This window comes from Hyla sarda, chromosome 3 (assembly GCF_029499605.1).
Source record: "Hyla sarda isolate aHylSar1 chromosome 3, aHylSar1.hap1, whole genome shotgun sequence".
Lineage (NCBI taxonomy): Eukaryota > Metazoa > Chordata > Amphibia > Anura > Hylidae > Hyla > Hyla sarda.
The window spans coordinates 251,427,643-251,444,921 of record NC_079191.1 but is presented as its reverse complement, the minus strand read 5'-3'; positions in this window follow the sequence as shown (position 1 = coordinate 251,444,921).

Here is a 17,279-nt window from a genome sequence, read left to right as displayed (position 1 = left end):
GAGCGGAGCACAGTTTAGGTTGGATGAAATGGCCGGTGTTTCTAGTCATCGGACAGGAGAGGACGAGCAGGAGCAGCCAGAGGAGCTGGAGGGTTGTAAGGAAGGCAAGACAGAGGACCCAGACACATCGTGGCAGTATGCAGTGGAGATGGAGGCAGGTAGTCCCTCCGAGTCAATGGCGCAAATGTCACGATGCATGCTCAGTTGCTTGCGTAGTGACCCCCGAATTGTCAAAATTCATCAGCGGGATGACTTCTGGATCTCACCCTTATTGGACCCTCTTTACCGTCCCAGAATGGGGGCCTTTTTTACACCCACGGAGAGGGAGGACAAACTGACCTACTACAGAGAGATTCTACGTAGTCAGTTGGCCGATGCCTATTGGCCACATGGTCCATCCACTCGCAGGTCTGACTCAGGTGGCCCTCTGCGCTCACCTTCCACTGCCATGGCTGCTGGGGACGGGAGGGGTGGCAGGAGCAGTACCAGCTCAATCAGCAGCAGCCCGAGTCTACAGTTGCTGATGAGTAGCTTTCTTCACCCGCATAGTGAAGCAACTCATCAGCAGCAGGTAGACATGGAGCAGGACTTGAACCAGCAGGTGGTGCCATACCTTGACATGGCCATGCCAATAACCATTGAAGATCCGCTGGACTTCTGGGCAGCCAAGCTTGATTTTTGGCCGCAACTAGCAGAGTTTGCCCTGGAAAAGCTGTCCTGCCCGGCCAGTAGTATGCCATCAGAGCGGGTATTTAGTGTGGCCGGGGCCATAGTCACCCCAAGGCAAACTTGTTTGTCAACTCAAAATGTGGAGAGACTGACGTTTGTCAAGATGAATCAGGGATGGATCAGCCAGGATTTCAAGCCACCAATGCCAGATGCCTCAGAGTAGATTTACCATGCTGCTACACCAACATTTCCCAATTATGGTTATGAAACCCTTTTAGGTTATGAAACCCTCTTTGTTACTGTGAATGCCTGCTCCTGATTCATCCTGTGTCTTTCAGGAACTACTTGCCTCACATATGCTTTGGGCCTTGGCCCTTTCATTTTTGAATGTTTAGCAGTAGCTAAATACATGCTTAATGCAAATTTCAACATTGATCTTTACATGTAAGGGGTTAGGAAACCCTCTTGGGTACTGCGAATGCTTGCTCCTGACTCATCCTGTGTCTTTCAGGAACTTCTTGCCTCACTGATGCTTCTGGCCTTGGGCCTTTATTTTTCGGAAGTTTAGCAGTAGCTAATACATGCTTAATGCTAATTTCAACAATGATCTTTAAATTCTTGGCGCTCTGCTTGGGCCATCGCCTACCCCGCCGGGGCCAATCAGAGCACCTCACTAAACCATCCAATCGGTAGTAGAGACAGGCGGTGTGTACAAAGGCCAGGGACCGAGCTTATGACCCGCACTTTGCTGGAATTCTTCTTTCATGGCAAATAATTGCAATCCTCGATCCCTATCACACACGGGGTTGAGAAGGTTACCCGCACTTGTTGGTGAAGGATAGACACATGCTGGTCCGTTCAGTGTAGCCTGCAGCCCCGGACATCTGAGGGCATCACACACCTGTTATTGCTCGATCTCCCGATTGATCGTGCTATGTAAGGGGTTATGAAAGCCTCTTGGATACTGCTAATGCCTACTCCTGACTCCTCCTGTGTCTTTCAGAAACTACTTGCCTTCATGATGCTTCTGGGCTTTGGCCTTTAATTTTACGATTTGTGAAATAGAAATATACATGCTTAATTAAAATTTCAACATTTATGGTGCAATGTATGGGGTTATTAAACCCTCTTGGGTGCTGTTTTTTTCAAATTTTATGATATTTTTCTCAGTAATAAACTTGAATTTTCCAGAATAATAACCATTATACCATTGAACGCTTGTTGTGTGTGATTTAAATTACAAATAAAAAATTCTAATTTCAATGGTCTCCTCATTCATCAGCCAACTCCAGGCTGTGTCATTCAGGCAATATATGGTTTACTGATGCCGCTGTGGGGCCTGGGTCTGGGAATTCAAAATTTTCTTATAGGTAGTACCCGCTATCCAAAATCTTCTTCAAAAATTTCAAAAATTGCTGTGTTTTTTCTTAGGGATTGTGAATCCCTGCTGTGTACTCGTGCATCAGCCAACTCCAGGCTGTGTCATTCAGGCAATATATGGTTTACTGATGTTGCTTTGGGGGCTTGTTGGATTTGGTCCTTCGTACCCACACGATGGGGTCCGGGCCCTTCAAAGTTTGATTTTAATTTCAAATTTAAAAATCGGACATTTCAATGGTCTCCTCATGCATCAACCAACTCCAGGCTGTGTCATTCAGGCAATATATGGTTTACTGACGCCGCTGCTGGGCCTGAGTCTGGGAAATTCAAATTTTATCATAGTTAGCACCCACTATCCTAAATCTTCGGTTTAAATTTCCGAATTCCTCTTTAAATCTTAGGGATTGTGAAGGCCTAGTGCCTACTCATGCTGCTGGCAACTCCGGGATGTGCCATTCATCCACTATATATGGTCTCCTCCTGCTGCCAACACCTCCATGCTGTGTCATTCAGCCACTATATGGTGTCCTCATGCTTCAGCCTCATCCAAGCTGTGTCATTCAGCCACTATATGGTGTCCTCATGCTGCCAACACCTCCACACTGTGCCATTCATCCACTATATGGTCTCCCCATGCTGCCAACACCTCCACGCTGTTTCATTCAGCCACTATATGGTGTCCTCATGCTTCAGCCTCATCCAAGCTGTCATTCAGCCACTATATGGTGTCCTCATGCTGCCAACACCTCCACGTTGTGCCATTCAGCCACCATATGGTCACCTCATGCTGCCAACACCTCCAAACTGTGTCATTGAGTCACTATATGGCCTCCTGACACTGAGGCCACCACCAGGCTCTGTCATTGTGCTGCCATGCGGCAGTGATTCTAAAAGCGATACCAGTAATCTGCATGTTGTTCTGAATAATAGTATTATTTCCCTAACCCAGCACACTCCATATGTGTTTTAGAACACAGCAAAGTGTTCTATACCCCTATTGAGGCTGTATGTAGGCTAGAAATAGCCTTTTTTAATATAGATTCGCCACAAAAAAATTCAGATCGAAACAAACTTTTTCGGAAAATTCGGCAAATCGGCCGAATCAAATTTTTCAAAAGTTTGCTCATCTCTAATACCCATGATTCACATGCTTTTTTACCTGTTTAAAATCTCCCTATTCTGACTCCTATAACTTTCTTATTTTTTTGTATACAGTGCTTTATGATGGCAAATTTTTGAGACTATTTTTATTCCTTTTTTTCTGAGCCACTTTGTCACCAAAAATCTGCCATTTGGACTTATTCACATCTCCAAAAACTAATTATGACTTATTTTTAGTCTCCAAAGGGACCTATTTATAGCAATCTTTTGATTGCTAATACTCTTCAATGCTATCTGTAATCTACTTCTCTGGTCTGTCAGACTGCAAGAGCCAACTGTGGAGCTGGTAAGTGGAGCTCCGGCCGTCATCTTGACTAATCGGATTTCCTCAATCGTGCTATGGGTAACAAAAATTACACTCTGGATCTGGGCAGTAGCAGGCTGGCAATATTTATGCTGATGAGTGCCAATAAAATTGCTTGTAACACCCTGGTAAGGCCACCCTGCAACTGGTGCAGACAGAATTTGTGACGCAATGCACCAAAATAAACCTACAAACCTGACAAACCTGGAAAATGGGTGTGAAAGGCCATAAAAGGAGCATGTCCAGTCAGAAAATGCGGATGTGTTTTTACAACCTGACCTATTTACCATTGATTTAAAATCTGTAAATTAAATTAACACTCTAAAGCCTGTAAATTAATGGCTTTAAATTCCCATCAAGAAAAAGCTGGTCAGAACTTTCGGATCTGTTAATCCCCATAATAAACAGAGTGCAATCATGCAAGTCTTAACCTCTTCAGGACGTAGGGTGTATGCATACGCCGTGAATCCTGAGTCCTAAAGGACGGAGGGCATATGGATATGCCCGTGGGAATTCCGGACCCCACTGCTAGCCAGTCGGGGACCTGACCGGGATGACTGCTGATATCTATCAGCAGGCATCATGTGCATATTCACAGGTGGGCCGTGCATACACCGTGAATCCTGAGTCCTAAAGGACGGAGGGCGTATGGATATGCCCTTGGGAATTCTGGTCCCCGCTGTTAGCCGGTCGGGGACCTGACCGGGATGACTGCTGATATCTATCAGCAGTCATCACGTGCATATTCACAGGGGGGTCCTGATACCCCCCCCCCCCCCCCCATGTCAGCGATCACCAGAAATCACCTGTCAATTCAGACCGGCGATTTTCGGCGGATCTGGGTCATACCGGTGACCGGGTGACCTGAAACGTCAGGGGGATCGGGGGTGTCCAAGACACGTCCAGTCCCCCTGAAGGGATAGGAGTTATGTGGCAGGGGTGCCACCCCTCCTATCCCTGCTATTGGCCGTCAAGAAGCGACGACCAATAGCAGATCGGGGGCGGGGAGGTTAGAGTTGGGTTCCCCCGTTCTGCCCACCGACGGTAATCCGGGTAGAATGGGGGAACTGTAGCATGACCGGCGTCCCTTAGCATGGTCCCTTACCTGATCGGTGGCGGCGGGCGGCAATGATGTGCGGCTCCCTCGTGGCTCCCTGGTGAAGACTACGGAAGCTGGTGAGTAGTTGCCTAGCAACATCTGGGGGTCTAAAGTTTGGAGACCACTATACAGTGGTCTCTAAACTGTAGCGCCCCCCCCCCCCCCCCCCCCAGATATTGCAAAACTAAAACTCCCGGAATGTCCAGACAGCCATTTGGGCATGCTGGGATTTATAGTTTTGCAAGATTTAGAGGGCTCCACTTTGGAGATCACTGTGCTGTGGTCTCTAAACTATAGCCCTCCAGATCTTGCAAAACTACAACTCACAGCATGCCCACACAACAGTTTGCTGTCTGTGCATGCTGGGATTTGTAGTTTTGCAACATCTGGAGGGCCACAGTTTGGAGATCACTGTGAAGTGGTCTCAAAACTGTAGCCCTCCAGATGTTGCAAAACTGCAAATCCCAGCATGCCCAAACAGCTATCTCGCCATGCTGGGAGTTGTAGTTGCATACCTCGAGCTGTTGCATAACTACATCTCCCAGCATGCTCTTCGGCGATCAGTACATGCTGGGAGGCACCCTGGTTGGAAAATACTGAGTTAGGTAACAGAACCTAACTGAAGGTTTTCAAACCAGTGTGCCTCCAGCTGTTGCAAAAGTAGTTTTGCAACAGCTGGAGGTTTGCCCCCCCCCCCCCATGTGAATGTACAGGGTACATTCACACGGGCAGGTTTACAGTGTGTTTCCTGCTTCAAGTTTCAGCTGTGGCAAATTTTCTGCCGCAGTGCAAACTCCTAGCGGGGAACTCACTGTAAACCTGCGCCAGTGCGAATGTACCCTAAAAACACTACACTAACACATAATAAAGAGTAAAACACTACATATACACCCCCTTACACTGCCCCCCCCCAATAAAAATAAAAAACATTGTACAGCAGTGTTTCCAATACAGAGCCTCCAGCTGTTGCAAAACAACAACTCCAACAACAGCCACTGACTGTCCAGGCATGTTGGGAGTTTAGCAACAGCTGTAGGCACCCTGTTTGGGAATCACTGGTGTAGAATATCCCTATGTCCACCCTTATGCAATCCCTACTTTAGTCCTCAAATGCGCATGGCGCTCTCTCACTTCGGAGCCCTTTCAAGGAAACAGTTTAGGGCCACATATGGTATATTTCCATACTCGGGAGAAATTGAGTTACAAATTTTGGGGGGCTGTTTCTCTTTTTACTTCTTATGTAAAGGAAAAGTTGGGGTCTACATCAGCCGGTTGGTGTAAAAATTTTTTTTTTTTACACTAACATGCTGGTGTTGCCCCATACTTTTTATTTTCACAAGAAGTAAAAGGAAAAAAAGACCCCCAAAATTTGTAATGCAATTTCTCCTGAGTATGTAAATACTAAATACTTGTAAAATGCTCTGCGGAGGCACAACAAGGCTGAGGAATGAGAGCGCACTATGTACGTTTGAGGCCAAAATTGCTGATTTGCACAGGGGTGGCTAATTTTACAGTGGTTCTGACATAAACGCAAAAAAATAAATACCGACATGTGACCCCATTTTGAAAACTACATCCCTCACAGAACATAACAAGGGGTATAGTGAGCCTGAACACCCCACAGGTGTTTGACGAATTTTCGTTAAAGTTGGATGGGAAAATGAAAAAAATCTTTTTTTTTGCTAAAATGCTGGTGTTACCCTAAATTTTTCATTTTCACAAGGGAAAATAGGAAAAAAAAAAAAAATTTGTAACCCAATTTATTCTGAGTAAGAACATACCCCATATGTAGATGTAAAGTACTCTGCGGGCGAACTACAATGCTCAGAAAAGAAGGAGCGCCATTGGGATTTTGAAGAGAAAATTTGTCCGGAATTGAAGGCCACGTGTGTTTACAAAGCCCCCCATAGTGCCAGAACAATGGACCCCCCACGTGTGACCACATTTTGGAAACTACACCCCTCACGGAATGTAATAAGGGGTGCAGTGAGCATTTACGCCCCACAGGTGTCTGACAGATTTTTGGAACAGTGATCCGTGAAAATGCACAGCCCACTGTTCCAAAGATCTGTCAAACACCAGTGGGGTGTAAATGCACACTGAGCATTGTAGTTTGCCAGCAGAGCACTTGACGTCCACACGTGCGGCATTTACATACTCATAAGAGATGGTGTTGCAAATTTTGGGGACATTTTCTCCTTTAAAATGTAAAATCTGGGGGGAAAAAACAGCATTTTAGTGAAAAAAAAATCATTTACACATCCAACTTTAAGGAAAAGTCGTCTTTTCGTACCCCTTGTTACGTTCCCTGAGGGGTGTAGTTTCCAAAATAGTTTGCCATGTGGGGGTTTTCTTGCTGTTCTGGCACCATAGGGGCTTCTTAAATGTGACATGCCCCCCAAAAACCATTTACAAAAAACTCACTCTCAAAAATCCCATTGTCACCCCTTCCCTTCACAGCCCTCTAGTGCACCCACAGAACACTTCACATCCACATATGAGGTATTTCCTTACTCGAGAGAAATTGGGTTACACATTTTAGAAAGATTTTTCTCCTTTTACCCCTTGTAAAAATTCAAAAACTGGGTCTACAAGAACATGCAAGTGTAAAAAATGAAGATTTTGAATTTTCTCCTTCACTTTGCTGCTATTCCTGTGAAACACCAAAAGGGTTAACACACTTATTGAATGTCATTTTGAATACTTTGAGTTTTTATAATGGGGTCATTTGTGGGGTATTTCTAATATGATGGCCCCTCAAATCCACTTCAAAACTGAACTGGTCCCTGAAAAATTCTGATTTTGAAAATGTTGTGAAACATTGGAAAATTGCTGCTATACTTTGAAGCCCTCTGATGTCTTCCAAAAGAAAAAACATGTCAACTTTATGATGCAAACATAAAGTAGACATATTGTATATGTGAATAAATATATAATTTATTTAGAATATCCATTTTCCTTATAAGCAGAGAGTTTCACAGTTAAAAAAAAATGCTACATTTTCAAATTTTTCATCAAATTTGGGAATTTCTCACCAAGAAATTATGCCACCATCATAAAGTAGAATATGTCATGAAAAACAATCTTTGAATCAGAAAAGTTAAAGTATCCCAGAGTTATTAATGTTACAGTTTTCAGATTTGCAAAAAAAGGGCAGCGTCCTTAACCCCTTAAGGACCAAGGACGTACCGGTACGTCCTTGGTCCTGCTCTCCTGATATAACGCGGGGTTACACAGTAACTCCGCGTCATATCACGGTGGGCCCGGCGTCATAGTGAAGCCGGGACCCGCCTCTAATAGCGTGCTATTAACCCTTTAGCCGCGCGCTCAGAGCTGAGCCGCGCGGCTAAAAGCGAAAGCGAAAGTTGCCGGCTAGCTCAGTCGGGCTGTTCGGGATAGCTGCGGCGAAATCGCGGCATCCCGAACAGCTTACAGGACAGCGGGAGGGCCCCTACCTGCCTCCTTGCTGTCCGATCGCCGAATGACTGCTCAGTGCCTGAGATCCAGGCATGAGCAGTCATGCGGCAGAATCGTCGATCACTGGTTTCCTATGAGAAACCAGTGATCAATGATGAGGATCAGTGTATGCAGTGTTATAGGTTCCTATGGGACCTATAACACTGCAAAAAAAAGTGAATAAAGATCATTTAACTCCTCCCCTATTAGAAGTTTGAATCACCCCCCTTTTCCAATAAAAAAAAAAAACACTGTGTAAATAAAAATAAACATATATGGTATCCCCGAGTGCGGAAATGTCCGAATTATAAAAATATATAATTAATTAAACCGCTCGGTCAATGGCGTGCGCGCAAAAAAATCCCAAAGTCCAAAATAGTGGATTTTTGGTCACTTTTTATATCATTTAAAAATGAATAAAAAGCTATCAATAAGTCCTATCAATGCAAAAATGGTACCGTTAAAAACTTCAGATCACTGCGCAAAAAATGAGCCCTCATACCGCCCCATATACGGAAAAATAAAAAGTTATAGGGGTCAGAAGATGACAATTTTAAACGTATAAATTTTCCTGCATGTAGTTATGATTTTTTCCAGAAGTCCAACAAAATCAAACCTATATAAGTAGGGTAGAATTTTAATCGTATGGACCTACAGAATAAAGATAAGGTGTCATTTTTACCGAAAAATGTACTACGTAGAAACGGAAGCCCCCAAAAGTTACAAAGCGGCGTTTTTTTTTTCAATTTTGTCGCACAATGATTTTTTTTTCCGCTTCACCGTAGATTTTTGGGCAAAATGACTGATGTCATTACAAAGTAGAATTGGTGGCGCAAACAATAAGCCATCATATGGATTTTTAGGTGCAAAGTTGAAAGAGTTATGATTTTTTAAAGGCAAGGAGCAAAAAACGAAAATGCAAAAACAGAAAAAACCCCGGTCCTTAACCCCTTAAGGACTCAGCCCATTTTGGCCTTAAGGACTCAGACAATTTAATTTTTACGTTTTTATTTTTTCCTCCTCGCCTTCTAAAAATCATAACTCTTTTATATTTTCATCCACAGACTAGTATGAGGGCTTGTTTTTTGTGCGACCAGTTGTCCTTTGTAATTACATCACTCATTATATCATAAAATGTATGGCGCAACCAAAAAACACTATTTTTGTGGGGAAATTAAAACGAAAAACGCAATTTTGCTAATTTTGGAAGGTTTTGTTTTCACGCCGTACAATTTCTGGTAAAAATGACATGTGTTCTTTATTCTGAGGGTCAATACGATTAAAATGATACCCATTATTATATATTTTATATTATTGTTGCGCTTAAAAAAAATCACAAACTTTTTAACCAAATTAGTACGTTTATAATCCCTTTATTTTGATGACCTATAACTTTTTTATTTTTCCGTATAAGCGGCGGTATGGGGGCTCATTTTTTGCGACATGATCTGTACTTTTTTTTGATACCACATTTGCATATAAAAAACTTTTAATACATTTTTTATAATTTTTTTTTAATAAAATGTATTAAAAAAGTAGGAATTTTGGACTTTTTAAATTTTTTTTCGTTCACGCCGTTCACCGTACGGGATCATTAACATTTTATTTTAATAGTTCGGACATTTACGCACGCGGCGATACCAAATATGTCTATAAAAAATGTTTTTTACGCTTTTTGGGGGTAAAATAGGAAAAAACGGACGTTTTACTTTTTTATTGGGGGAGGGGATTTTTCACTTTTTTTTTACTTTTAAATTTTTTTACATTTTTTTTTACACTTGAATAGTCCCCATAGGGGACTATTCATAGCAATACCATGATTGCTAATACTAATCTGTTCTATGTATAGGACATAGAACAGATCAGTATTATCGGTCATCTCCTGCTCTGGTCTGCTCGATCACAGACCAGAGCAGGAGACGCCGGGAGCCGCACGGAGGAAGGAGAGGGGACCTCCGTGCGGCGTTATGAATGATCGGATCCCCGCAGCAGCGCTGCGGGCGATCCGATCGTTCATTTAAATCGCGAACTGCCGCAGATGCCGGGATCTGTATTGATCCCGGCACCTGAGGGGTTAATGGCGGACGCCCGCGAGATCGCGGGCGTCGGCCATTGCCGGCGGGTCCCTGGCTGCGATCAGCAGCCGGGATCAGCCGCGCATGACACGGGCATCGCTCCGATGCCCGCGGTTATGCTTAGGACGTAAATGTACGTCCTGGTGCGTTAAGTACCACCTCACCAGGACGTACATTTACGTCCTGCGTCCTTAAGAGGTTAAGGGGTTAAAGGGGTACTCCGGTGAAAACCTTTTTTCTTTTAAATCAACTGGTGGCAGAAAGTTAAACATATTTGTATATTACTTCTATTAAAAAATCTTCATCCTTCCTGTACTTATTAGCTGCTGAATACTACAGAGGAAATTATTTTCTTTTTAGAATGCTCTCTGATAACATCACGACCACAGTTCTCTCTGCTGACATTATTATAATAATAATAACACTTTATTTATTGTTGTCCTTAGTGGGATTTGAACCAAAGTCCCCAGCACTTTGAACATTTTAAAATTAAGTTTGTATGTTTTGAAAAAAAAAAATCGTAAAATTCTGGGTTCATGGAGATGCTGAAAAGCTTGAAATTTAAGACACTGTATACGGTCATGATGAAGTCAATGTATTTAATTTTGAAAAATTGAAACTATCTAAAAAAAACTCCCTTTCTGGGAGTAGCAACAGTTTTCTAGTATGCCAAGTGAAGAAGGTCAAGGATTTTGTCAAGGGTTGAGGGTAAAGGTTCTAGTGTTTGGTGAGCCGCGCTAATTTGTGTTGAATCCAGGTTTGCCGGGCTTGGCTTATTCAACACTTATGCCTAACTTTGCTGACTAGAGTGCTCTACACAGAACCTGAGCATCACTACTTAACCCCCTGGGGCTAAAAAGTACATGTACATAGATCGTTGGTTACTGTATTCAGTGTGGAGCGATCTCTTATAGCTCCTGTCTGTTTTTTCCTCCGTACTGGAAGCTGCAATGTAGCTGAAAATACAGACTGGTATGTAATGTGTAAACACTGCCCGGCATTATTTTGTGGGTGCTCTCCCCTGCTAGGAGAACTATTTCGTATCCCAGCCATTGTAGCAGAATACTGGGTCCATATAACCAGGGCCGGCCTTAGGTGTTCAGGTGCCCTGTGCAAGCTAACCTTGTGGCACCCCCCCCCCCCCCATTACCCCATAAACATACACAAAGAGGAAAAAAATCTTTGTAACAAATATTTTTTTTTATATTTAATCATTCCCCTGCCCCCTTCACCAGTCCCCTGCCCCCCTTAATCAGATGCAGTATAGTTCTCCCACATTAGGTGCAGTAAAGCTCCCCACATTAGGTGAAGTGTAGTTCCACCACATTAGGTGCCATATAGTTCCCCACATTAGGTGCAGTATAGCTCCCCACATTAGGTGCAGTATAGCTCCCCACATTAGGTGCCATATAGTTCCCCACATTAGGTGCAATATAGTTTCCCACATTAGGTGCCATATAGTTCTCCACATTAGGTGCAGTATAGTTCTGCACATTAGGTGCAGTATAGTTCTCCCACATTAGGTGCAGTATAGTTCCCTACATTAGGTGCCAGGGCCGGCCTTAGGAGTGTGCGAGCTGTGCGGCCGCACAGGGCGCCATAGCAACAGGGGCGCCGGGCGGCTGACACAGCTCTCACCAAGTATATATAATTTTTATTGCTCAACGCCCGGGATTTAGCCCTGCTTCGAGCAAGCAGCGCTAAATGCCGGTGTAATGAAGAAAACTGTGCCCTGTAGCGTAATGTGACCCTCCGCACAGGGACACTTCACTTACCCCTCCCTCCTCCGCGTCTCCGGTTGGCTGGCGGCCAGAGTCTGAAGAGGGACGTCGCGCACGTGACGCCCCTCCGCTGACCCGCACAGGATGTCAGTGACGTCACTCGTGATGCCGGAGAGAAGCGCAGCACAGGTCAGGTAAAGTTGTCTATGTGTATGTGTGGGTGTCTGTCTGTGTGTGTGTGTGAGTCGGGGGGGGGGGGGAGGGACCTGCTACGACTTAATGTGGGGAACCTTCTACTACCTAATGTGGGGAACCTGCTTCTTCCGAATGTGGGGAGCTATACTGCACCTAATGTGGGGAACTATACTGCATCTAATGTGGGGGAACTATACTGCATCTAATGTGGGGGAACTATACTGCACCTAATGTGTGGGAACTATGCTGCACCTAATGTGGGGGAACTATGCTGCACCTAATGTGGGGGAACTATGCTGCACCTAATGTGGGGGAACTATGCTGCACCTAATGTGGGGGAACTATACTGCACCTAATGTGGGGGAACTATACTGCACCCAATGTGGAGAACTATATGGCACCTAATGTGGGGGAACTATACTGCCCCTATTGACTCTACTGCATCTAATGTGGGGAGCTATACTGCACCTAATGTGGGGGAACTATACTGCATCTGATTAAGGGGGGCAGGGGACTGGTGAAGGGGGCAGGGGTATGATTAAATATAAAAAAATATTTGTTACAAAGATTTTTTTCCTCTTTGTGTATGTTTATGGGGTAATAGGGGGGGGGGGCACCACAAGGTTAGCTCGCACAGGGTGCCTGAACACCTAAGGCCGGCCCTGATAGGTGCAGTATAGTTCCACACATTAGGTGCAGTATAGTTCCCCACATTAGGTGCAGTATAGTTCCCCACATTAGGTGCCATATAGTTCTCCACATTAGGTGCAGTATAGCTCTCCACATTAGGTGCAGTATAGCTCTCCACATTAGGTTGGCAGTATAGTTCCCCATATTAGGTGCAGCATAGTTCCCCACATTAGGTGCAGCATAGTTCCCCACATTAGGTGCAGTACAGTTTCCCACATTAGGTGAAGTACAGTTTCCCACATTAGGTGCAGTATAGCTCCCCACATTAGGTGCAGTATAGTTCCCCACATTAGGTGCAGTATAGCTCCCCACATTAGGTGCAGTATAGTTCCCCCACATTGGGTGTAGTATAGTTCCCCCACATTAGGTGCAGTATAGTTCCCCCACATTAGGTGCAGTATAGTTCCCCACATTAGGTGCAGTATAGTTCCCCCACATTAGGTGCAGTATAGTTCCCCCACATTAGGTGCAGTATAGTTCCCCCACATTAGGTGCAGTATAGTTCCCCCACATTAGGTGCAGTATAGTTCCGCACATTAGGTACAGTATAGCGCCCCCACATTAGGTGCATTATAGCTCCCCACATTAGGAAGAAGCAGGTTCCCCACATTAGGGGGTAGCAGGTTCCCCACATTAGGTAGTAGCAGGTCCCCCCCCCCCCGACTCACACACACAGACAGACACCCACCCACACATACACATAGACAACCTTACCTGACCTGCGCTGCGCTGCGCTTCTCTTCTCTCCGGCCTCACGGGTGACGTCACTGACGTCCTGTGCAGGTCTGCAGAGGGGCGTCACATGCGCGACGTCCCTCTTCAGACTCCGTCCGCCAACCAACCGGAGACGCGGAGGAGGGAGGGGTAAGTGAAGTGTCCCTGTGCGGAGGGTCACATTCCGCTACAGGGCGCAGTTTTCTTCATTACACCGGCATTTAGCGCTGCTTGCCCGAAGCAGGGCTAAATCCCGCATGTCGGGCAATACAAATTATATATACTCGGTGCGAGCTGTATCGGCCGCCCGGTGTCCTTGTTGCTATGGCGCCCTGTGCGGCCGCACAGCTCGCACACCCCTAAGGCCGGCCCTGCATATAACCACAAGATTCCACTGCATGTAACATGGACTTTACTCTGTAAATGTACAGCAGCTAACATTAATATGGTACAGGGTGTTAAAAGGTGAAAGGTATACTAATAAATAAATGTTAGAATTTTTATGATGAAAAAATATACAGTTTTTGAGTGCACTATTTATATAATTTTGTTATATTTAATATCAGTTCCTATTGTTTATCAATAGGGAAAAAAAATTCCACTTACGCATCGGTACAGTTATCCAAGTCGAATTGGAAAATTATGTAACTCTTCATTATACAAAGACTAACGTTCAACTGTGGGATAGGTAGGGTGTGTAACTAATGTATTTGCCCATATAGCATATTAAAAAAAAAACATTTTTCAATGTTTAATTTTCAAGAAGACGTTTCTAATACTACTATAAAGTGTTCTAATAAACTTTGGCGCAGCTAATAGCTTTTAGTCAATTTCTTGTAATTTATCATTTTTGTATTGCATACATATGTGACATACATTGATACATAGGTGGTATTAAAGTTAGTGATGCTTTGCCAAATCATTGAAGTGCTTAAGGAGGAGATGTAGACTATCATTGCTGTGAAAGACATGCTCGGCGGCACTATTCCTGTGCAGGGTTGTGATTGAGTGGAGAATAATGCTGCAGACAGGAATCACCTTTTAATTTAATAAAAAGCCAGATTGGGCAAAGCTACTTTGTAACTGCTCTAGTAGTTTTAAAATGACCAATTAAAATTAATTCTTACTAAGCTGAAAATATGGTTATGGTCATATAGGCAAATACTTAAAAAAAAAAATTATGTAGAAGTAGACAAGTTCAGCAGCTCTGTGAATATATCATAATGACATTACAATTGACAATATAAAACTATTCTAAGAATTACAATCTTTATCTATGTATATATTACATGTTTGAGAAATGCGGCGGAAAATCTTTGTTTCCCCTGTGCCCGGGCGGCAAAAACAACAACAAAAAAACTTTTACTCGCCTTCCTACGTTCCCCTGTTGCAGCCATCACCCCCCCTCCCATAGACTTGCATTGAGAGGGCGGGGCGTGATGTCACACGGGGGTGGAGTCGTGATGTCACTATACTCCTGCCCCGTGGTCGTCATGCTCGGAGCCTCACACTCTGCACACTCGGAGCCTCAAGCACTCCGGAGAGCTTGCAAAGGTGGGTGCAGAATGACAGACATCTTATCCCCTATCCTTTGGATAGGGGAAAAGATCTTTTAGGACTGGAGTACCCAGGGGTCAAGTCCTGGAAAAAAAAAGTGTGGGAACTCACCCAGGATTTCTAATACACCCCCCTAAAACAAATGAAAATGTCCAAGCTAAAACTTGACATCCTGCACAGTTCCAGGATTCTTATAGGCCACAGGCATACAGCTGCCTACGGAGTATAAGAGTGACACACTGTAACAAACCTCCTCCTCATGTCATCTCCTTACTACTGGGGTGACACACTGTAACAAACCTCTTCCTCATGTAATCTCCTTACTACTGGGGTGACACACTGTAACAAACCTCCTCCTCATGTCATCTCCTTACTACTGGGGTGACACACAGTAACAAACCTCCTCCTCATGTAATCTCATTACAATTGGGGTGACACACTGTAACAAACCCCCTTCTCATGTAATCTCTTTACTACTGTGGTGACACACTGTAACAAACCCCCTCCTCATGTTATCTCTTTACTACTGTGGTGACACACTGTAACAAATCTCCTTCCATGTAATTACCTTATTGAGGTGACATGTGACATGTCTCCTCCAGCTCAGCCCCACCTCCTCCAAGCATCACACAGGTCCTTCAACCATGATCTTTCCTCTCCTCCCCAGTAAGCTCCGCCCCCAACATGTGATGGTGACATCATCTCAGGTCCTACATCTCCAGCATCTGCCAGTCCGGGCCGGGGGAGGAAACGGAGGGAGGGTAAGAATAATTCAGAGGTCGGTCCTGCAGGACTAGTGTAACAGGGACTCTGGAAAAATCAAAGGAATGCTGTTCCTGTGCGTTCCTGCAGGACTCGAGTCCTGGGAGTACCCCTTTAAAGGGGCACTTTACAGGGTATTTCATGAGTATCTCCTAGATGAGGATCCCACTTCTAGGACCCATACCAATTGACTCTAATGGGAGTTTGCGTAAACAGTACCGCACCACAAGCTACGCTCTTTATATACTGTAAAGCCAGGGGGTATACAAATTAAAATCCTTATAATTCAACATTATATCTTTATATCCTACTGGTCACATGTTTTTCATCCACCTTCACCATCTACTCTCATTGATTTTTGTTTCTGATAATCATTTATATCAATCACTTATAGTAACATGGATTTCCTTAAAAATAATAGATAATTGAAATATGAAAAAATGAAATATTTTTTCTGTATGAGGTTCAGTTTTGTTACCAGTACTCCTACACATCAAACTATAAATGATCAGAAAAAATGTTTAGCTCATAAATTTTTTAAGGGCAAAGTCTTCAATTGGGGTTTTAAGAGGGGAGAAAATACTTATACTTTGTCCTAATCAATTTTCCTTGTTTATCTTATGGCTTTATTTTACAATTCATATATGTAAAGTTTATGCACATAAAGTTGAATAACTGATGAAACCTGTGGAAGCAGATCTACCATGGCAAGCACATAGGGGGTTATTTATGAATAATGGTCTTGGCTAGATCATTTTTGCGGTTTGTCTAGATGCGTTTTTTTGGGGCGGTGCTGCTCAAATATTATCATATTGTCGCAGTGACCATGATAAATTTCGCGCAGATCTGCACCAAGATCATTTTCTACCCGGCTTTCAGATCATGTCTTTCCTGCTTCTAAGGCTAGGATTCACCTTGGTTTTTCCCTGCGTTTTTTTCACAGAAAAAAACTACAGAAAAGACACCAAAAAAAATGCAATGCAATGTCCTGCGCCTGACGTTTTTGCATTTGAGTGGAAATTGCATTTCTGGCCCCTTGGCCTTTTTTTCAAAATGTTTTGAGTACCAAAATATATATATAAGGATGCAGTAGGGATGGGAGAAATGTATTTCACACTTTTTTTTTTCATAACAAAATTTTAATTAATTGTTAATAAAGTGTGTTTTTCACTTTTTTTTTCTTTTTTCTTTTACGTAGTACTACTTCTCCCAGCATGGAACAGACTGTTCCATGATGGGAGTAGTAGTACCTGTACTAATAGACATATAGCCCCGTGTGTGACACTCCTGACACCCGATGCGATCGTCCTATCTATTGCAGAGATGCAGAGCGGCTCTATACAGCACTCGCATCTCTGCTCTGTACTCCGGCCAATGATGTGAATAGAACATCACTCATTCATATTTTCCGCCAAGAGTGGGGATTGACCGGATGGTTGCAGTTAATCACAGCTCTCAGCAGGAAATATGAATGAGTGATGTTCTATTCATATCAC